The sequence below is a fragment of the Bemisia tabaci genome, chromosome 3, assembly GCF_918797505.1.
Source record: "Bemisia tabaci chromosome 3, PGI_BMITA_v3".
Lineage (NCBI taxonomy): Eukaryota > Metazoa > Arthropoda > Insecta > Hemiptera > Aleyrodidae > Bemisia > Bemisia tabaci.
The window spans coordinates 15,946,975-15,969,755 of NC_092795.1; the positions used below are offsets into that span (position 1 = coordinate 15,946,975).

General features: G+C 40.0%; 1 protein-coding gene across 2 annotated transcripts in view; it reads left to right on the forward strand.

Annotated features, from left to right (window-relative positions):
* Positions 1–1,650: 1,650 nt before the first annotated feature.
* The window catches only part of LOC109044352 (ras-like GTP-binding protein RhoL), a 56,808-nt gene continuing 35,677 nt past the window's right edge, over positions 1,651–22,781 (forward strand). Inside the window, exons 1-2 of one of the 2 annotated variants that reach the window (XM_072297912.1) lie at positions 1,651–2,902; positions 20,529–20,614. The gene's annotated coding sequence lies outside the window, so the exon portion shown is untranslated. The remainder of the gene's footprint in view (positions 2,903–20,528; positions 20,615–22,781) is intronic. The other variant, XM_019062055.2, reaches the window with a different exon arrangement.

Genomic DNA, 22,781 nt, shown 5'->3' on the forward strand with positions numbered 1-22,781 from the left:
ATTATTTAATTATTTCAGAACAGTTTTTAAACAGGAAGTCGTGTTTCTTGAATTAATTTTTTGATGGGAAGAATAAAAACCAGGATAATACTTATTTCGCTTCACTTGGAAATGACGATAGCCTAAAATGTTAGTTCCTTATCTGGAAATGTAGTCAAATTGCTCAATATGATCAAGCCATCGTGCTTTCATTTTTTTGTTGGATTGCATTTCTTCAAACGTTCTCGTTATAATTCTCACCAGGCTAGCAGTGACACATTGCTCCAGGGGACGAACTCCGTAGTATCTTAAATTTTTCGTTTCATCGTCAAAGACCCCAGATTTGGAACTCAAATGCTCATGCGGTGGTCAAGCTGAGAGCACGGGCATGCCTGCGCAGTTTAAGATACACCTACAGTTATAATTTTATGATCGCTATAAAGTTCAATTTTTTTCGTCTGTCGGTCAAGCTTCCATACGCTGTAGCCACATGTCCTGCAGAAATTAATATTCAAGCACTAAATTCCCTAAATGTTAAGTTCTCCCGTTAAGTTCCTTTTAAAACGCTAACTCAAATGTACGCCGCCTAGCCGCTACGTCACGTCGTCGGGTCGCTTGATCCTTATGTGCTGGTTACACGCTCAAATTTCCATCAATTTCCGAGCAAATGGTGACTGTTGCGCACCATCTACCATCAAATTTCTGCGGCCTGTAAATATTTGATGGTAGATTATGGAGCTGAGGGGCTCATCCTTCATCTGATTGCCACACAACCGTGCTTATTTCATGTTTATTTCAATCAACACGCTATGTTTTAATTAATTTTACTCATCAATTTAGATACCTAACTCGCGACCGACATCTTGGTCATCATTTTGATCGGAATTTAACGGAAATTTGAGCGTATAACCAGGCCATTTAGAGGACGTTTCGCGCTCTTGAAGGAGCGGTTCTGGGTCATTATTCAAAAATTTAAAGAGAGCGGGCTAAAAGTTTTTTTCTGACTGCTGCAAAAATTGTCCAGATTAGTCAAGTTAGATCTTTAAAACGCACGATGCCAAAAAATGATACATTTATACATTTAAGTATATTTAAATGGGTAAAAGTTATCGACTTCATCACTTAATATTAAAACACTTGGGTCATATTCTAAAAATTTAAAGGAGGCGAGCTGCATGGTCATAAGATTAGATGTATCTGCCGACAGCAGCAAAAATTATGCACTTCATCCAAGAATACCTCTAAAACGAACCGTGACAAAAAAATTGAAGAGTTGTATGTATACGATGATATGTTAAGTAACGAAAATTCTCGAAAAAAGAAAAGAAAGAAAGAAAGAAAGAAAGAAAGAAAGAAAAAATATTCCTGCATTTGTGTCAACTAGTTACTTGCATGTCGCACGAGAAAGTTACCTCTCATGTGTGGCGTCAAAGTTCGTGACAATTTGAAAAACGCAAAATTCCAGCCTGCTGTTTTTTCGGGGCATTCTTGCTTTGACACCTTAGTCTTTAAAGTCTCGCCATGGTCGATCGTAAAATTACCTTTAAAAAATATAAAAAAAACCCGACAGGCGGCAACATGTGCGTCCGTTCTTCTGGCGCGGCACTACCGTAGCGCCCCCAACCAGCTGGAGCGGGAACTACTGATCGAGCATGTGTTCGAAACGCGACGCGCCTCCTTCAACCTGAAGCCAGTTTCCTGTTTGCGCGAAGCGGGCTACGATCGTCGACCAAGTGGTGACGCGTCCATGTGACTGTCAACGTGTTTATGACGTCAATTCGAGATTTCGTTACTTTTTTGCATCTCAAAATCCAAACGCTGTCAGCGTCTAGAAATTGCGTAGAGGATCCGAATGTGTGGTTCTAGCATCGAAAGCCCTGAAATTTTTCATTTGCTCCAGAAATTAACGCTGACACAACAATTAATGTGAATTTATCATTGATAGTGAGTGTTTTTTCGTCAATGTTCAGCTTTAAATTTTCATGAAAAGTGCGCAATACGCCGTGAATGTGTTTGACCGGATAACATAAGGCTCTTGCGTTCTTTAAATATTCTGTGTGCTTTAAAAAAACAAGTTCGTGTTTTCCCCGCCTTTTTTAGAGGTTTTTTTTTTATATAGTACAGAAAAAAAGTGTTTCAAAACCAGTAGCTGATCACGCCCCATCGTGACTACCTCAGTAACTGTTTATTCCTTTCAACAGAGTGGGACTCGCGCAGTTTTTTATGGAAGTGTTGTCTTTCCGATCGTGGCTCCTCAACTGCGTCTCAGACCGAATTCGGAACGATCTTCATAAAACAGCGCTCGAGCGAGTCATGTAAACAATAAAGAAAACGCATTAAGTTCAGCAAAGTCTATCGTCACCCATGCTTTGAGTCATCGTCTCGAAAAAGGGTGCCCAATCGATTTGATTGTTGACATCCTCGAGATTCGCTCGCTAAAAGCGAAAACTTTTGCGCTTCAGTTGGAGTCCTCGTGATCCCTCTTATACCTCGGATAGAGCATAACTCAGCCGTCAACAATCCGGCACTTTTCTCGAGTTTACAGTGCAAGTTGCACGCTGATTTCTCGTCGTTTCGACGCGAAAACTTCGACACCTCGAAATTGATAACAGGTCAGCGCTGAGTCACGGTTGAGTGAATACGTTTTTCGCGCGTCTGGATTTTTTTTTTTTCTACCAGAGGTGATTTTACAAGTGCGCCGTAAAGAACGAACTTTCACGTTCTGAAATTCGAACGAGCGGATACGAGTGCGACATTTCGAGCGGCGTGAGTTGTGGCGTTTCGAAATTCGATCGCGTGCGAGCGTTCCTGAGTCACCGGTCGGGAGGAGACCGATTCCAGGTCGATCGGAAGGTTCTGGCGCCGGAAATATGTCTTGAGGAGTATTACTTCACGGAGCCGGTTGCAATTTTGAAAGCAGAAGGTAAGAATCCCGCTCATTTAAGCCTCGAAATATCCGAGCGAGCGTTTAATTCAGTGGTTCTCAGATCGATCCGGTGGGTGGGAGGGGGCTGAGGTTTGGAATCGAGTGAGCGCCGGGATTAATTGATGATTCATAAAAAGCTGGCCGGTTCTCTCTCCGTTAGTCATCCTTGTACGAGAGGGGCAAAGACATAAAGACGGAGCGCTCGTATCTAAAAGCACGGGGAAAAAGTGAAGCTAGGTTCGGCGCTGCGCGCTTGTGTGAGTGTGTAAATGAGCGCGGGAATCCATGGCGGCAAACGGAAATTTGATTTGAACTTGTCCTCTTGATTTTTGCACATTTCTTCTTCGAAACGTATTTTAAATTCCTAAAACGAATATAATAAGAAAGTTCGGTCTGCGTCCTAACATAATACACCTACTTTTGCTTGGTAACAGGCAGTATAAAGTTAGTTTTTCTTCTGCTCATGGTGTTTCTGCAGGTTCAAACAGGCCGTTACAGTTTTAGATCAACGTTACTCCCAAATGAAATTAATCGGTCGACGACGGACGGAAACTAACCTAGAGTTAAAAAAATATGAGTTTGTACCTGAATTTGGGCAAAAATCAACCTTTAAAATACTTTGTTTCCGCAATTTTATTTAGTTCCCGCCCTACATTTGAATTTCAAACTTGTCCCGATTTCGCCGCCAATCCTCTAGCCAATCGTAGAGGTGGTTGAAAAGAAGCTTCATTTTTTGCTTTTAGCCCTCCGTCTTTATGTCTTTGGAGAGGGGTGATTAAGAGGATTAGAAATGCACAAATGTAAACTCCAGTAGGATGTAGCCTTAGAGAAAAAAAGGAGTTGTTTGTATCTTGAGGATTGTTTACATCGTGGTGTAGGTCGGTACAGGTGCTATAGCAAAATCCGGAATGGAGAGGTTGCAGGTGTGAGGAATTTGCGATTTGACTGTTAAGTTATATGTAAAAGTTCGCTAGAAACACGACGGTGCCACTGGTTTTCTCTGAAATCATCTCCCAAGCTCGAAAAAAGCTCTCAAGTTGAGGCCAAAATGGAGGGGATATCCCACGCTATCCTGAGAGTCCACCTCTACATCAAGACAAACTCTCCATGCAAAGATAGGGAGCAAATACATTAGCAGTGATGCCGTGTTTTCAGTTTTGGAGTCCCCAAATAAAGTGGCAGCCCTATCAATGCATTTGCTCCCTATCTTTGCATGGAGAGTTTGTTTTGATGTAGAGGTGGACTCTCAGGATAGCGTGGGATATCCCCTACATTTTGGCCTTAAGTTGAGAGCTTTTTTGAGCTTGGGAGATGATTTCAGAGAAAACCAGTGGCACCATCGTGTTTCTCGCAAACTTATACATAAGAATCAACAGTCAAATCACAAAATTCTTCACACATGCAACATCTCCATTCGAAGTAAAAATTGACCAAAATTTCCGATACGTCGATCGCGGTGTTTCAAAATCTCAACTTAATTGTTAAATTTTTTCAAAGGAGACTAAACCAACATCATGGCTTGAAATTTTTACGGAACATTCCTTTCGTAGAGAGGAAAGATTACCGAAGTTGTCAAGAGATGACGTTAAAGAGTTTTTCTTTCAGGGAATATAGCGCGCAAAGCGCGATAAAGTCTGCAACGTCACAAGCCGAGTCACACGTTTCTGAGAGGGCACCCTCGATCTTATTACGAAAAAAGTACCCAGCAGGGAGGGGGGATTTTGGATGGTTCGTAGAAAATAATCGACGGGAATTCATATTAAATCATTACCTAGTTCGTTCAAGGACTAACCCCGGTAGCTAAATTCAAGACTGACATAAACACCATCGGCCGCACAGCGCACTCTCCTCCCACTCGACTTGAAGAAGTCAGTAAATTCAGGTTTTTTTTCGGCAGCTCCTCCACCTTGCGATGGCTCTGAGAACCACTGGCTCGATACGGTCACATGTGTTTTCTTGTTTGCTTTATTTATGGGTCGAGTGCTTGAATTTTTACGGAGCACGTTATAGTCACTGACGCGCTTCTTTGGCATTTCCGAATTACTACCGAACCCAACTGTGCCGATTGTCCGCTCGACCCAGAGATTTTCACCAACAACAACTGACCAAAAAACTTCCCAAGTTGTGTATTGGTTTCGCAATAAATTTGAGTCGTTAAGACGGTTCCGACCGAAAAAGCGCAGTGTTTAATCCCATAAATAAAGCACAGCTCATTAAAAGCTTCATGCTACGTACATTTCCGGAGGAAACGTATAAAACAGATGGGTGGAAAATTCCTCCGGTTCTTATACATAATTTTACTAGGGCATCGTTTATACAGCGAGAGTAAACCGCAAGTGACATTCTTAAAAAATGAGCCCAGTATAATAATTTAATTAGTGATTTCGAAAACACATCAACTCGGAAAAAAAAATTGTTTAGGAAACACCTAAAACTGCGCAGCGGGCGAAGAAGTTAGTTTAAGAAAAACCTTTTTGTTGCCAAAGGACAAGTACTTAGAGACTTTGAGAAGCACCAAGTTGAAAACGATACACCATGTGTAATGACAGAAAATTAAGCGTTTAAAAATTTCCGAGTTGGTGTGTTTTCGTTCTCACCGACTTTCAGATCCTGATTTTTCATAGTCTGCCCTGAAACATTTATATGTTTCGACCTGAATAACGCTTGAATATTTATACAACTTGTTGGTACAAGGTATACTGAACCAAAAAAAGAAAACCGCAAAATCGGATGGTCACCCGTTTCCCTTGAAATGGCCAAAAATTGGTATTTCCAACGAAATACTTCGATTTTTCCCTTTTCCCGTCGCTGTTTCGAGCACTTCCGATTGAAATTCCGAAATTTCCTTTTGCGTGCAGATGCGTCTATCCATAAGTGTTACTAAACCGTAAAAAAGTGAAAATCGAAAAAAAACCCGAGTTGGTGTGTTTCCGAACTCACTGATTCAATTGTAAGCTTGTCTAGAAGCATATTGTTTTTTAGTACTTCTAGCATGTGACTCCTCAAACATCAGTCGAAAATACTAATGATCGGTAGGAGAAAACCATGTAAAGTTGCTAATATTGCTGCTTTGCCACCAAAACAAAAAAAGCAGTATCAACCAGATTTTCGAAATAAAAATGTGTTGATTTAAATCTGACGGTTGAAACGATCCCACGAATGTAGCGAAATATGTCTTTTTTAAACGAAACATAAAAAGGAAAAATAGGTGTTGTTGTCGAAGAGCACCGAGCACTTTAAATGACTAATCTTGTGACAAATGAAAGCATTTGAATAGAAAAATTTACAATACAGTTCACTGTGCCACATGATGTAAAAGAACCAGGGTCATATTTCCTAAGTCTGAATGCAGCAGACTCACCTGTCACATGGCTATCACCTGTTTAAAGCCACAAAAATCATGAAAATCGGCCCGGTAGAACGAACTGCGACAAAAAAATGGAAACTTAGGGTCCCAGCAGAGAGCTTATAGTAACGATGCAATTTTTTTTTAAACTTCATTTTTGCACATACTGCTCTCTTTGGGAGCACAGCCTAGAAGGTCTCCAAAATCCTTTGTCTCAGCCGAGGAGCATTTGGTGACTGCAGAATTCGGGCCATGTGTGTACTATCGAGCTGTCAGACTCACAGCTCACCCTCACACAGATTTCCGTGGGCTGGATTCCTTTGAAGTTGAAGCACCCTAAACGCCAGACGTGTCTACACTTTACAAAGAATCGTAGTTCCGTGATTCCTCTCATCCGGGTCCCCGCCCCTCACCCTCGGCCCGCTCCCGGTGGTGGCGCGGCGCACAGTGGTTCGAGTCAAGGGGAGAGGTCGGACAAAATTCGGAAACTTTAAACACTTTTAATCCCGTTTATACAAAACTTTGAGGTTTTAAAAGTGGCTCCATTGGTTTCCTCGTGCAATTTACTTTTAGAAGCACCCATTGAAATTTAAAATGTGACGAAAGGAACATCATAAATTTGCAGTATTAGCCGATACTTTTATGTCCGACCTCTCTAATTGACTCGATCCACCGTGCGGCCGGCGCTGCGCAGCGTGGTTGCTCCAGGATCTCAGGGACCGAGTGGGATGAACCGCAGGCCGCCGGGGGGGGGGGGGGGGGGGGGGCTGGCTCAAAAAACGGAAGTGGTTGCTCCGCCGTGACGTCACCTGCTCGCGGCTCTCTGCATGCGCCTTTTCCAGGGCGTGAACACCATGGTCGAGACTCTACCCTTCGATGATGCCAAATTATTAGTTAATGTATTGTTTTTTGAAGTGCCCCCCTCCCCTCCATTGCTTCTTCTTTGTTGTGTAATTTGGGGCTGCAAATATGCACTGGGGGGGAAAAAAAAACACATTGGATCTAGAGTCCAGACTCTTAAAAACATCGACAAGAAAAAGTACTCTTGATTCAATCAGAATCTAGCTTAAATCAAGAACCAAGCCTCTTAATTTAAGCGGATTTCGTTTTGATTCAAGCAAAAATCCGATTGAATCGAGAGTATTTTTTCTTGTAAATGTTTTCAAGAGTCTGGACTCTAGATCCAATGTGTTTTTTTTTTCCAGTGTGGTTATCATAGAGCTCGTCCTAATTGCGGGTATCGGAAGCGAGACAATTTTTACAACATAGTAAAATTATGACCTTTTTAATATCTGAGTATGAACTTTAGTACCCACACCAATTAAAATTAAATACAGTTTTATTCAGTTTACACGAGAGCTTATATCGTCGTCCCTCTAATGTCCCTATTTCCACGTGAACCTGTGGTCCGAGTTACTTAATGCGTCTCGGGGCTCATATATGAAAATTGAGCTACCCACTCACGTCGGATCGGTGACGATTTAATTGATAAGGGTTTTTTGACCGACCCGTCTTTCATGAATCGGTATTCTTTAGAAATGGAAATCCCGTTCAACCGAGCAAAAGTTTTGGCTCGTTTGAGTGTATTTTTTTTTCGCCGAGAAAATTATGGATAAAACTGCAAAAATCCCGATTTTATACAAATTGATAAAATTTTAAACATGAAAAAAAGAAGAAAAAAATTACCACATTTACTCGGCTTGCCATCTGTGCTCTAAGACGCGACTCGCGAAAATTCGAATGCAATTTTTGAAATAAAAAAAAAATGAATTGAAGGAAATGAAATGGATGAATTTGAATTGAAATAAAGGAAAACTTTTTTTTTTTAATGCAATTTTTTCTTTACTTTCCTGTAATTTTGTTCCATGGCCGAATTTTGTTGGTCCGTCCACCTTACTTATACTTAGGACGAGTCTCGACCGCACTTGAGTACGGCTGGGCTTCTGATTGGCCGGTGGTGCGGTTGGGACTCATCGATGGTGTTGCACCTTTGTGTGAGAGAGCCGAAAATATTAGGTCTCAGATTTTTCCGGTATTTCTGATTTTCCCCAATTCCCCCCCCCCCCCCCCCCATGATCATTTTGTAAGTTATATTTCGCAGTTTCCCGCACGAAGGAACGTAACTCCTTAGCTACTGGCTTCAATTTTTTACGAAAGTAAACCTACATAAGTCTCGTTAGAAATCCGTTTAATTTTCGCTTAGGATCAGAAGAAAAATACGTGAAATTTTCAGTTCGAAACCTCAATATGATGCCGGTAAAAATGTACTTTGCGCGGGAAAATTTGGCATCATTGAACTGCGGTTACACTGGAAAAAAAAAAAAAAAAAAAAAAACCCATTGGATCTAGAGTCCAGACTCTTGAAAACATTGACAAGAAAAACTACTCTTGATTCAATCAGATTTAAGCTTAAATCAAAAGGAATTCCGCTCAAATTAAGAGCTGGGTTCTTGATTTAAGCTTAAATCTGATTGAATCAAGAGTATTTTTTCTGGTCAATGTTTTCAAGAGTCGGGACTCCAAATCAAATGCGTTTTTTTTTTTTTCCAGTGTACGTTCCTTCGTCCGAGAAACGACGTTTTAAGTACGATTTTGTCGGATGGACAGGATTCGGGCGCTACGATCTGAATCGGCAACGCTTCGGCCATTTCGCCGAGGGTGGGGCCTCGTCAAAATGCAACTGGTGACTGTGCGATGAGTGAAGACTCATCAGTCGACACACATCTCCAATACTAATCATCGATCGGCTCGGCGGCTCGGTGGCCGGCAGTTGCAGCCATCATCCTATTTCATCACTCGCCCAGCTTCCTCTCCTTCAACTTTTGTCTCTGTCATCGTGACACGTAGGAGCCTCTGGGCGCGCTCCCGCTCCGGAAAGGGTTAAAATTAGCTGAGCTTCCGGTTGAGATATTGCCGCGGATCCAGGCGCGACGCTTTGAAAAAGTTCAACGCCTTCGGAAGTTAGGTGCATATTTCATCGATTGCCACCAGCGGAGAACAAAGAATAGAAGGGGTGTCAGCGAGACGGAGGTCTACTCCTCCGAGAGAGATCGAAAAAAAAAACTGAGACGTCAGGAATTGAGAAGCAATACAGGGTGATCCAAAAGTCTCGATCCACAACCCAAGTAGCATTTTTCAATGTAAAAGTTGCAAAATGCTGAAACAATGTTGGTATTAGTTGCAACAAAGTTGCAACTTTTGGTCGATGAGTGCCGATTTTCGGCGATCTGGTCGGAAGACAAAGTTGCAACCTGCTGACATTGCACTAAAGTTGTTTAAAATCTTAAGAAAGGCAACCAGCAATACTTTGAAGTTGAAACATGTTTCAACTTAACTTAATTGCAACTAGTTCCAACGATGATAGCTCCTTCAGGGGAGAGAGTAGGCAATCTGCACATCAATCTATTAGTTGCAAGAATCAAATGATTTTGTTGCAACCTCTGCTACTTGGGAAGTCGTCACCTCTCGGCCAAAGTATCACAAGCGCCATATGACGTTTGAAAATTTCCGCCGTAAATTTATTTTTTTACAGGAAAATTATTCATTGAAGCTGTCCGAAAATTTCCTTGAATTTTCTCTGTTCTGCCAATAAGATTCATTGAAATTTTCAAACAGATTCAACCAACAATTTCTCGGTAAAAAAATAAAATGGCGGCGGAAATTTCTATACATCGCATGGCACTTGTGTTACTTTGGCCGGACGAAGTACTAGGCATCACCCCTAAAAATTTTGTGTAAATTGAGGCAGAGACTTGAACTGATGTGAGTGCTTCCAGGTCAAAAGGAAAGACCTTTGGGATCCGCCAAAATTTTGAGGGGGCCACTCTAAAAAGTGGCAAGAAGGCTCGGAGTAATAGAGGTGGTGCGGTACTTTGAAATCACCCTGTATAATGAGAAAATCGCCGTCTCGCTGTGCCGCTCTCCGATTGGTTAGGCCAGTATGGGCCTTTTATGGCGCTCACGATGAGAACAAACACTATATGAAGGAATTTGTAATTTCCAATAGGAAATGAGCGATACTATCAGAAGAAGTGCAATTCTCTACGAAAATATTCATCAAATCGTGTTTAATTTGCATTATAATACTTGGAAACGACCAATTTTTTTTATGACGTCTAGAAATCTTTCGTCATATTGTTTGTTGACATTGGGCTCTATGCATTCCCAACAGTTGTAGATGATCAAATAGCGGCACAAACTACAAACATCTAAAAGCTGTCACTTACTGTGCTGCATTTGTTTTCCACAGCCGGCACCTTCTAATGGAATTTTCGGGCGGTTCTTGTCCGCTTTCAAAATTCGTGACAAGGCCCAATTTTGGAAACTTTCAGTCGTCTCAGTTTTATTCGATCTCTCGAATGAGCCTGATACCTGCCGCTCGCTTATCCTCTGTGAGTGGGATTCTCAAATGACGCGGAATAAAGAAGTATGCATTCAACTATCTATAATGGTCTATTGTTTTTGGTGAAAACTACATTCTTGATCGAGCAGTGATGCCAGAAGTGCTGCCGTTACTTCGATTTCTCTGCTTAATCAAGAAAGAGAGCGTCAAGCACTAAAATACAGCGCTTATTCCCTTGTAAGTTACATTTTGCTTCAAGGAAATAAATACGGCAAGGTACTATTCAATGCAAATGGCTCTTGAAGTTTTTCTCTAAATCATAGCGCAGCATACTGGATGTTCGGCATCACTGATGGGTCATAAACGCATCTTCTTAAAAAAAATTGGAAACTTAACGGACAGTTAAAAAAACCTTCATTCGCGATATTTTTATTTTTTCGTAGAATCACTTTTATAGCGTATTCGCAAAAAACGGCGTTGACTAATCAAAAAACGAACAATAACGAGGGAAGTATCGATTATAACTAACTTAATGGTTGTAATTTTTTCTCTTCCTTTCTCTCTCTCTCTCTCTCCCTCCATCTCTCTTTTTTACTTGCAAAAATTTTTTACAAAATGAAGGCGTAAATGACTAATGGGCCACCGCTCTGAGATAAATTCGTTTTACTGCTGTTACTATACAAGCTGTCCGAAAAACCGACCTTAGATCGGCATCATAAGAAGGTGTACGCAGCGCAGTTGCGATACAGGTATCGACTTTTTCGATTGGTAACTCTATCTAGTCGTTGTTATGGCCCAGATCGATAAAATCGATACCCTTCAACTCAACCATTCTCAACGGAGGATCTTGAGTCTTATTCAGTTGAAACTGCCTTTTTTCTAACGTTGCGTTGAAGTCTCCAAAGATGCCAAGTCCCACGTTCAGTATAGATTATACGTTGTTAAGCGTTGATATTTGGTTTTTCTCCTCTCTGCAGTATAATGAGGAGATTAAATGGTGCAAAAACACATTTTTCCATGGGCAAGTTCTGCCGGTAATCAAATTATCGAGGTTATTAAAGATGCAATGAGGAACGAGAGGACAGCTTAATCCGATAATTTGTCGATCTTTCAACAGAGAGGCGTGATTGTTTTTTGAGTTGAACCCTATCGTCCATGTGACTTCCAGCGTTTCAGGGGTCACGTGGAAATTAAAATATGCCCTTATGTCAGAGGAGTGACGAATTTATCGAACATTCAAAAATTTTTGGGCAATTTAAGACGCCAGGCGCAATAATTACTCAGTCTCAGGCTCTGTAAAGCAAACTTGTCGAGACGGCATACTATTCCCGCTGTTTGTACTGAAATTACTATTCATTCATGCGATTTCTTTTAGCGACACCAATTTGTCTTATTCTACGCGCGTTTTTCAGTGGAAATCTTCCCGCATAATATACTTTAAATAAGCGCAAATCACACCTTCGCCGGTGGAATTTTAGAATTGTAAACAAACGCCGAGAAAATAGAGAGATTCTTCAAAATTTTCCATAGGTGAATCCATGCTCTCGTGAGCTCAAAAGAAGGTGTCTTTCAATTTGTATCGAACGATAACAGAAAAAATGTACTCTTTCAATGCTGTCAACGAGAATATATGTACCTCTATGACTATTCCGTGACGCAGCACTACATAGCGTTAAATACAAAACCAAATACAATTTCTTCGTTTCTCTCAAAAAGTTGAGAGGTCAATTTTTTGCATTAATTGCTCTCAAACTCCGTATGTTAGAAATCTTCCAGCATTATTATTGTAGGATATTGACAAGATTTCTAGTAAGTGCGTAATGACATATCACTGCAAAAATGTTCCAGGATTATTCCGAAACATTTTCATGACAATATTATATAACAAAAATATGTTTACAAACTTTTCGGCAAAATTTGGTAAAGTTTTCATGTGAATTTCAAAAAAAGGATTTTGAAACCTTATAAAGATTAACAGCAATATTTTATATTCTGCCTCAAAAATTGAAGCACTGGCTGCAGAAAGAGCATTTCTTGGTTGCAACGTCTAAGAATCTCCTGTAATGTTTCATCCATTATAGTTAAAGCAAATGAATGGAATTTACTGCAACTTCTACTGAATTTTCTTCATGATTGTACAATGCTACAACAAGGAAAATTTAAGAAAATTCACCGAATAATTGCCTCTCAAATCTATAACATATCAGAGACGATTCTGAGACACACCGAGCAAGAAATGCCCTTTCTGCACCCGCGACGCCGAAATTTATATGAAAAAGAAAAAAAAAAATTCTGAAAAATACTTCTCTAAAATTGCACAATCTAACAATCTGTTTTATAATATTTTCGAATTATTTTAAAAATTTGTTTGGTCTCCAGTACATTGAAAACTCCGGACGTGTAAGCCGTACTTACGAGCTGTGTAGACATACCGTCCGAGTTCCGGGCTCAGAGGCCGAAAGTTCTGGACGTAGCACCCGGAGCAATCGAAACTGCGGCTCCAGCACCCGGAACTTTCGGCCTCTGAGCCCGGAACGAACGGTATGTCTATATAGCCCGTGACTTTTTTTCAATGTAATGGCAAATTGGAATGGCGAAAATGTGTCCAGTCAGGTCGCGCGCACCACACCCCACTTGAGTCCGTCGCACGTGTACCGATGCGCTTTAATGACCGCATGCAATTTGTAATCGGAAGTTTTCGACTCAACGCCTCGATCGGGCGATATCACTCCATCAATGGCTTTCCGCTATTAAATGGGAAGTTTCCGATTCATCGTCGAAGACCTATCCGAACAAGTTGAAAGTTGATCAACTCAAACGAGGCACCGCACAGTGGATAGAGTCAATCAGAGAGATTGGACATGAAATTTTTGACCAAAACTGCAAATATTGATGTTTATTTCGTCACATATTAAATTTTAAAGGAGGCTTCCAGTTGAAATTTCACAAGGAAACCAATGAAACCACCTTTACAACCTCAGAGTTTTGTATAATCGGATTTATAAGCGTTTAAAGTTTCCAAATGTTGTCCGACCTCTCCTATAATTGACTCGACCCACTGTGCACCGTAGGATGAGGAAGAAACGCAAGACACCTCTAAGCTGCCGTGCTAAGGAAAAACGCCGTATGAGCCTTCAGGCGTTGCCAAATATCCCGCGGCAAATCACTGATTTTCAGGAAAATTCTTGAATACTTGTCTGCCAATTTCTCAGATAATGTTGTTTGTAATTTGATCTAAAACTTCTGAAAATTTCAAGGAAAAATATTTATAATTTTACTCGAAAATAAACATTTTATCAATGGAAATTTGGCACCTCTCGAATGTTCATACGGCGTTCTTCCTTAGCACGGCAGTAAGGTCCGAGACAGTTTGTGAACATTTCATTCAGGTGAAGTTGGATTTTTCTACGCTGTAAAATCTGTTTCCGGAATACTGCGATTCATTCGGACCCAACGCCCCCCTTTGATCAAATGAAAATCAAAAACTTTATACTCGTATTAAAGCAGCTCTTTTTACGAGATAGTAAAAACCATACAAGCAGAGAAGCAGAGAAGAGAGGATAGGGACAATGTCCAGTTGCCTCAAACTCGCCGCGTTTATTTAAATCAGGCTCTCCCGAGGAGAATACGCGTGAAATGGACGTATTTCTACCAAACGGAACTATGTGCATAAAGACATGAGCCGCGAGACCCATACGAATATATGCGTAACAGGGCTCACATTATAATGCACACAGTTCCGTTTGGCAGAAATACGTCCAAATGACCTTCGCGTCTCGTTACTGAAGTAGTGTCAGCATCATGAACCACATCGCGCAGAGCAGCAGAAGCCTTCGTGAGCTGACGCAACAGGTGAATAATTTATTCTCAATAGTTTGACCGCAAGAAATGGTGTATAAACGGCATAATTGGTGGTCTACTTTTAAAGAAATTCTGAAATAAAGCAAGCTTGAAAATTGAGGCACCCAGGTAAAGTATTTTTCCCCCTGTTTTTAAGCAGGTATACCATTAGCCTCCTAGTTTAAGCAATTGTTATTTATAGAATAATATACATGGAATAACCTACATGTTATAGGCTTTGATGAGTATAACCCCTTATAATTTGCGATTGAAAAAAGCCATGATCACTAAGGAAATTAAGTTAAAACTGAAATTGTTCAAGACGACGATGAACCCTATTTGGAGTCTCCTTTCAGTTTTCTACATTAAATATCTAATACTTTCAAGAACGTCGGGTCGAAATCTGAAGCCATGATTCATATTAACAAAGGCGCTATAAGCTATTGAAAATAATGGCATTAAAGGCTGGCAACAGTGCCAGAAAACTTTTACATTGTTTTTCTACAATTGTTCGTTTTCTACTATAAACTTTGAATTGCTTCCAAAGATGCAATATTTAAAATGTTCGGATGTTGTTTCGCCAAATGGCGCAGAACTAACTCCGCTAACCTCAGGTATAATAATAAAAAAAATTATTTTTCAACCTTACGGGTCCCTTAGCCAAAATCCACCACATAAGTATTTTATAAATTGTAACAATTTATTTTCACCTGATAATGATGCTGCTCCGAAAATTGCATTTCATCAAGGCAGTTGATATTTTAAACACCACGAACAATTGTTGCGCATGAGGCGGCGCCCGACCGCTCGTGAACACACGACTTCCTTGCACATTACGAGCAAATTAACATTTATCAATGTGAGCTGTTATTCCGGTTCCCCTCTGTCTCCAAATTGAGAGAGGCGCCTCAAAGTATTCGTTTAATTCATAACGTGGGAAGGAAAGAGGCGGAGAGGGGGCGGGGGAAAAGAGAGGAAGAGCAAAAACGAAAAGCCCTTGCATGCAGCTGCGATTCACGATCTCATGCAGTCAAGTATCAATTTCGTAACCCCCCCCCAAAGATAGAATTTAATGTAGAAAACTGAAAGTAGACTCCAAATAGGTTGCATCGTCGTCCTGAACAATGTCAGTTTTAACTTAATTTCCTTAGTGATCATGGCTTTTTTCAATCGCAAATTATGAGGGTTTATACTCATCAAAGCCTGTAAAAAGTAGGTTATTCCATGTATATATAATTCTATAAATAACATTTGCTTAAACTAGGAGGCTAATGGTATACTTGCCCAAAAAAAAAATCGGCAACAATGTCATCTCAAATGCTATTGGCAGCCTTGAAAAAGCTTGAAAAATGATGGATACCCCGTCGCGTACACCGCGGTTAAATAATCTTCGTGTAATGATCGTCTGTCATCACACGCGAACTACGCGTGAAAAGATGCGGTCGGGTCGTGTTTGCGACATGTTTGCGAATTAGCCTCTGGCTCCTACGTTACGTACCTAGACGAATAGGTGCTTTCTATCCAGTGCATTAACATTGACATTATATTCTTGCTGTCAATTATCGTCCTCGTCCTAACTTGCAAGTTTTCTCCAAGCTTTCGATTAAATGATAGACGATGTTGCCAACAGTTCCTCTCGCTGAGTGTCTCCTATACTTTGCACAGAGCTGTTGCGAATCCTGACTGATTTGTTCCATAAAGATGGCCAAAGTGCGAAATTACGTAACTCCATTGCGGTCTTTCAAAATTTCCGCTCTTATTTTATTTTTTCGAGGAGAGACAAGTCAACTTTATGGCTTGAAATCTGTGAAAAATTTTCTGCTGCTCATTGCGTTTCACACCGACCGCTTCTGAACGCACTGTGTTTGACGCAATGCGTGAAGTATTCATGCAGTCTTGTAGGCGCTATGCGTTTCACGCCGACCGCCGCGCCACTCCGTTCCAGGTTAAATTGCGTGTTTGGTTTCTCTCTTAACTCGACTAATTAAAGGCGGTGTCTCTTGTATCACCGTAAGACAACAAAATTAGAAATTACTGTACTTTTACGTCTTTGACCTTCAGGAAATGAGAGATTTTGTCGCCTTTTCTCGTTTGTAATTTATTTTCTGAATCCGATTTTTTTCTCTCTTTTTTTGATACCTACATTAAAAAAATCGCAAAATTTGCCGCCCCCTAAATTTGCCGCCATGGGCCGCGGCCCATGTGGCCACCCCTTTAATCCGGCCCTGTTTTTGATACTTAAAGATTGGAATTTGGGAGCGAATTTTTTTTTTCACAGAGCATGCATTATTAAGACGAGTTTTTCATGAAATCCTTAATATCTCAATTTTTACAAAAACTGCACTTATGCGCCTTATCCTCCAAGCCCCTCAATTACTGTCAGTAAACTCATAAAGCGTCCAAAATAGAAAAGAGCCCGCCTCATTAAAGATATTGAAAAAATCCATAAATTCAATTGAGAAAATACTTGAGAAAATACTTACAAGAATCCGATCTCCTGCGGCTCCGGGATGTTTCGCGCGTTTGTTATTCAGCTCGTAATACAAGCGTGTAATGGATAAAGCACGCTATTAGCTCGGCGGTGTAATCAGAGAAAATCTCGGCGGAGGGAGGTGTGAGAAAATGGTCCGAACGTTTTAAATCCGTCCAACATGTGTGTTGGAGTCTCCTGTTTCTTCCCACCGGGAGCGTTTAACTCATTGTCTTTCCCATCAGCATCTCACACTACGCGACGCTCCGTCTCCTTTCTCTCGGCTACAAAGAAACCGTTCCAAGCTCACACATGCTCAGTTTTCTCTCGTCTGGTAATTAAATTAGTCTGCTCTGTAATTGCGGAACTTATTAATTTCGTCGCGACGTTGTCAGAGTGTGTACTCACGAAATATAAACAGAATATAGCTAAAAAAAAGGGCGATTTATAGTGAGAGCTCACAATAATCCTGCCGTGATGAGGAAGAACGCCGTATGTGCCTCCAGACGTTGCCATATCTCCTTCAATAAAAAACGAATTTACTCGGGAAATTATATATAATATACAACAATAATTTTTCTTCAAAATTTCAGGCAATTTTTTTCGCAATTTAATCTGAAACATCCATTTATAATAAGCCTGAGTTAAAGCATAGACCATGCTTTAATAAAAAAACAATGTCCAAGAGGATGTTAATATATTTACAATTATTAAAGCATGGCCTGAGTAGCAATTATTGCACATTATATTTCGTCGCTCCTCTGACGTAAGGGCGTACCTCAATTTGAGCGTAAGCCCTGTTCTCCATATAACTCAATGCTTTCCGGGGCTCATGTGGAAATTGAGGTACGCCCTTACGTCAGAGGAGCGACGATTTGTAAAGTCGGCTATAATAGCTCAGCTATTTTCTTCGAACTATGAGTAGCCGAAAACCTAAAAAATCTTGCTCTAGGTTATCTTATTTTTAGGGATCAAGGCCGAATGGACTCTGTTGCTGCAGATCCACTCGTCAGCTCCGTGGAAAGTTTTCGCCACCACCGAGATTCGATCTCGGGACCTATTGACCAAGAGTCCGAAAATTAACCCTCCAAGTGGATGGTTATATTCTTGTCAAAAATATCCTACCTATTTGCAATCTTCGCCCGTCTCACTTTGCCCGAATGCCATGGTGTACAGAAATCTGAAAACTGTGAGAATACGAGGCTGAAAGCTCCGAGCGAACACCTCATTCCGGAATGGGAAACGAAACATGCCGAAACAAAAAGAACCGAGGCGGAAGGGTGCAGTAAGACAATCAAGAGATGAATTCTCCGAGAAGAGACGGAACACAATGGGCCAAAACGGCACCATAAGCGGTTTCGCCTCATCAATTGTCACAAAGGAGAGATGACCCATGAATAAACATGACGCCATGCGGGTAACAAATGGACAACTTTGGCTCCAGGAAAGATGTCACGAGTTCAATATTACTGTTACGGCACGAGGCTTGAAGCGCATTCTTGGGAGCGTTGCCGTTCGCCTGAATTTTCTCCAAAAGTTCCCTTCAGTATTGAGGTCATCTACGCGGAGAAAAAAAGCGTAAACAAAAAACAACCTACTTTCTTACTAAACGGGCAGGCAGTGATAGTTACGTCATTATAGAGGGAGTTCAACAGAACTTTACGGAATGTTACTATTATTTGTACTGAGCTGAGGAAAACGCCGTATCCAACAGTTGTCACTTGTCAAGCTCCCCACCATAAAACAAGAAATTTCCGGAAAACTTATGATTTTCACTCTTTCAGTTTCCGAAATTTTTTCCCCAGCTTGATCTATGTAGCTGAAAATGTAAAATAAAAGATTCATAAAAATAGATATTTCATTCGAATAATTTCAGGCAACATTTGAAATAAGTCGTGCGGTTGGTGCCATGTTGGTCATGATGGTTTTAAGTAGGATTTCTTTCTTCTGCCTAAAAAAAAAAAAAATTAAAAAAAAATAAGCGCACTAAGAAGCATCTATGATTCACTTACCCCCCTCCCCCTTACTTAAAGCATTACGCGGGATTTGACGCAGACAATTTTTTGAGGTTTTCTGATAGAAATTGTTCCGGAAATTAATTGTCAGACACTGAAAATAATACTCACAAAGAATAAGGTATCGGCGGGTAAAATTTTTTTAATGAATTTTAAAATAGTGATTTCAAACAACACTTTATTTCAAAATAAACGCAGTAGAAGAAAATTGACACAAAAAATTCGATTTTTTGCTCCACAGCTTAATCCTTTCACGCGCAACAAAATTTAATAGGTATAATTTTTAATCTTCGAACTCGTTTTCATTGAAATCTCAGAAACCTCTTTTATTCATCTTTTTGAGGCTTCTATCAATAAAAGAGGAGTTGCAGTATTTTTAGAACATTTTAAATGTTCTTATCGTGTTGCAAGTGAAATTTTGATAAGAAAGCACCGCCTAAATTACGCATGTTCTGACTTTGTCTAGTGGTCCGTAGGCGCCATCCTCGGTGTTGCCAAGTTTGGTGTAACAATTCGCGCACTATAATATGGGTTAATACGAGGATACTCCTACGACTCTACAAAGCGGCAACTGTTCACGGAGTCCGCGTTTCTAACTATGTAATATCTATTATTGCGATACAGTCAGTCAATTAGCCTTGAAATCGGAAGTCAGGGTCAGAGTAGAGCTTGTCCCACTCCCGAGCTTTGAAAGCTCAGTGTTCTGATCGAAAGCTTCCATCTGCAAAGCTGGATGCGTTAAGTGGAGGGCGATGCCTCTCTTCGAACGAGAATAGCTTCTCTTACCTTCAATGCCGAAGATTGAAACTGATGGATCCTGTATTGTATGGGGGCGCTCTTTGGGGTCGAGATCTGGGTCCACTGACATTGAAAACTACTTCGATGTGGTTTCAGAGGATGAAATTTTTTTTCATAAAATGTGGTTGTCCGAGGGAAAAGGGGCCTTAGTGATGAAAGCCACTATTTCTGTAGATCGATCTGTATTGAATTGGATGAAATAATCGAAACATGAATTTTCTAACAGCAAAAATTCTGTACGGTCCCAATTTATGATTTGCAATTGGCGTAGCCCGCGTAGCTCTTTTTTTTGGCCGTTCAGCGTTTTAGAGCTCAGCGTTTTATTTCGAAAATCTTCAGCAACACACAAGAGAGGCGATTTAGATATATTTTCCTTAAAACCACGTTTTTTGAATTGTACAGAGTTAATAATTAAAAATCGATCTGTTGCTCATTAAAGATACAGAATAGATACAAAGACATCGAATGGACTTTCCAGCATGTGCGAAAAAATCAATACGGCCTTCTTCGGCATTGTAAGGATTTTTTGTGCTAAAATGTACGAATAACTCTTTCCTAAACAATAGAACCATTATTTTAAAAAGGAGTTCCCTAGCACTAAAGTCCTCCTTTACGAGGATGCGGTCACAAATTTTTATTAATCAGCTTGCTATATCAAGTTAAAATTATTTTACTGATCTTATAGTGAAGATTTTTTTCACCATTAATTCGAAAAAAAATCAACGGAAATATTCACCGGTGATGTCTTGCTTTCGACCAAAATTCCGCATTTCTTCATTTTATTGATTTTTTATTCTATTTTTCTGTTCCAGGTGAGCTGATTTTTACTGTCTGAAATTTCACATTTTCTCTGATTTTCTTCGATCATGAGTTGTGGAAAAAGTTTAGTTGTGTAAAGGTAAACCTTCCTTTTCCATTTTTGAACCTGTCGTTAAGTCATGCTGAGATTTAATTCTTGACATTTTACCACCATTTCTGGCGGATGGTGCCTTTTCCACACGAAAAAGTCTTACCGAGAGTTTTCAGAATCTGATTAAGCTTATTTTGCATCATAGTTAAATGTTATAATGCGCTGAATGCACTTATAAATGAATCATGTTTATGTCTTCATGACAACATGAAATGATGCACGAAACATGATTCATTGATTAATATTCAAGGAGTACAATGAAATTTATTCACAGTGGAGTGGGTACTTACATTATCTTATCTCAAACGGCCGGCGTTTGCTCATTATTCTTTTGCTATTGCGATTCAAAATTAACTGTGGCTTTCTTCAGCGTTTGAAAAAACGGCAGGTTTTCTCGTTATTAAAGTAGCGAAACTTTCGTGGGCATGCGAGAATTGCAAAAAAGTGATATCATCACTGCCAAGTCTTATATGTCAGTCCTGGCAGTCTGATGAAAACGCCACAAGAACATCAGTCATGAATTTGATGGAAAATATTTTACACCTGCAATATTCCGATATTTAGCAATAAGTTTCGTCTTTAGTGCAAAACTTTAATGGAATCAGCGAGAACGAAAACACACCAACACGAAAAAATTAAAATAATCAAGATGCACACAAAATTGCACAGCAGGTGGAAAAGTTAATCTGAGAATAAGATTTTTGGTGCTAAAAAACAAGTTCTTAATAACACTTCATAACTCCAAGTTGGAACAGATATACTAACTTCAATGACCTTCATAAAAATTACCAATCTTCAATGAAAATTAAGCATTTTCGAGCAATCGAGTTGGTGTGTTTTCGATCTCACTGATTCAATTGTAACATCTCAAGGACTTCGCTTCCATACTCAAAATTTCATGTAACTGTTAATTCAGTAAACGTTAATATTCTTTAGTTAAAAAATAAAACATGGAAGGATAATAAGACATACGCGGTGTCTGAATGCAGTTAATTTTTTGCGGCGCTTAATTTTTTTAGCGACATCCAAGCCTAAAGGTCTAGCCAGAGGAGCTTAATCACTGGCGGACTTGGCTTCACGAGGAGAGGGTGCAGATGTTCGGAAGGGTTTTTAAATGTATAAAAACATTTTCAAACGTAATTTTGCAATGTTGCAACATTGCACCCGAAGCCACCCTGGCGCTGAATCCTCGTCTGTCACTTGAAATTCACTGAAAAAAAAAAGGAATCTTAAATTTGCCGCCAAGAAGTATTTTTCTTAAATCAAGAATTTTTATGGTTAATATAAGCTACTTTTTTGCTTAACCTGAAAATTATTTTTCTTGTATCAAGAAAAAGTCAGCTTAAAACAAGATAAAAAAAATTCTTGTCAGCAAATTCAAGAATCATCATGCTTGATCCAAGCTACTTTTTTTTCAGACTAGGATGAACGTGCGTCCTAGAAAGAAACCTTGTGACAAAAATATTCGAGGAAACTTGAACAGTGGTGGGAGAAAATGACATTAATTGCGGAAAAAATCAGTCAGAAAAACGTGTCACTTGTCTCAATAGCGCGCTTTTTTATCTGCGCACTTGGCGGGAGTGTTTAAGTGCAGTTAGCGTAGGTACTCGATGCGTCTCAAGGCCGTTCAAATAAACCGATTAGCTCGAATCCGCAAAGTGGTGAAGGAAGGAGTGGGCATCTATCACTGAGGGAACATGAGTATTTGCCAAATTAATACCAGAAACCTACTTCTTCCCCTTGATACGATATCAAGAAAATTAAACGTTCCACTGACATTGTGATAATAATAGAGCTCGTGAGCTATTTTTATCCTCCGCGGAAAAAGGGGTCTTAATGCATGATGATACTTAAAGATTTCTGCAACATTGCAAACAAGGGTAGGTGGTTTCGCACTTTGGCCAGCGATATGTCTTTTCTGAAACTTTTAATATAGCCAGGCATTTATAGACGGCCCTTTAGCTCATCACCGGGAACTAATTAAGTATTGGGAATTATTTCAATCTACAATTTCTCCTTTTTCTGATCTTTTTTGTTCTGGACAAGTGGATTGCATTTTGCAAAAAGGAGCCAGAAGTATTACCTCGGTGCTAAGGTTGTGCAACTTCTTCCTTTGCAACAAAATTACTGAAATCACGAAAAAACATGAAATTTA